The sequence below is a fragment of the Leishmania donovani genome, chromosome 25 (genome assembly GCF_000227135.1).
Source record: "Leishmania donovani BPK282A1 complete genome, chromosome 25".
NCBI lineage: Eukaryota > Euglenozoa > Kinetoplastea > Trypanosomatida > Trypanosomatidae > Leishmania > Leishmania donovani.
The window spans coordinates 888653-889957 of NC_018252.1; positions in this window are offsets into that span (position 1 = coordinate 888653).

Sequence of the window (1305 nt, forward strand, 5' to 3'; positions counted from 1 at the left end):
ACAGTGAGCGAGTACGCCGCAGCGACTGCGCAGCACCTGGCTGCGGAGGGTGGAGACGTCAACAATGCACCCCCCTACGTGCAGCGCCGCGTGGTGCTGCGTGATGGGTGGCGCGACATCCCAAGAAGCGATGACGCGGTGTGGAAGTCACCCTGCGCTGGTGTAAGGACCTCCGTGGTGACTACGGCAAGTCTTGTGGACGGGACCTCGCCCCTCGCGGCTCTTTCAGCCCAGTTGTCGCTGCCCGTGACACCTGCCTTCACAGCAGCGGCGCAGTACGTGTGCCACGTGTCCGCTGCATTGTGGCAGGAGGCGCTGCACCACCGCGACTCGCTGTGGCTGGACTTTTTGGCTGACCTCAGGCCAGTAACAACGAAGCAAATGGGCGACGCTATCTCTTGGGGTGTTCCAGCAGAAGTAGGCATGACTCAAAAAGTCGTTTTGTGGCTGAACTACGCGTACACTGCCTTCCCAGACGTGCCGTACATCATGAAGGGCGACGACGACACGTACTTGAAGGTGCCACAGTACTTGAGCGACCTGCGCCATGTGCGCGGTGGGTGGGCGAAACCGCGCAACTTGAAGGCGACCATTCCCCACAAAGGGGTTATCCCACCGACGCTGGGCATCGACGACGCGGAGGAATGCCTGTATCGAGTGTGGTGGTACGAAATCAACGAGGTTGTCTATGGCCATGGTCCTGGCTATGCACTAGACCGTCGCCTCATCCAAGCTGTACTGAACCCATTCGATATCAATAACGATCTTTTGCTGACGCTATTAACGGTGCCGTACACCTTCAGCTATCACAGTCATTATTTGAGCCTGCTCATGCAGCACGAGGACCTTTTCATTGGAAAGCAACTGCAGAGGCTTCCACATAGGGTGAAAGAAGTCTGCATGAAGCGTCCACTGTGCTACGTATCGGACAAAGAACCACGCTCGCTTCAGGTTCTCAGACCCGCGCCCTCCCATCAGACCTGGACATGGAGCTCGGTACTGATGCACTATGCTATGCCGGCGATTCCTTATTTCATCCACTACTACTTCAAGCACGAGTTCAAGGTAGCCGAGGCGGCTAAAGGGGCACTTAAGCAGGGCATCGATGTCAGCGCCATCGATGCGAATGCCACACAGAAAATGAAGGAGTGGGTGGCGTCGCAAGTGCCGACGACGCTGGCGGACCTGAAAAGGGTGCAGAATGTAAGCTGGGTGCGCGGAGACCCACGCACGGCGTACGTTGTAGCTGAGGGCGACGGCGTTGCAGTGTACGATATTGCGTACAGGCCTCGCAACACGACACTT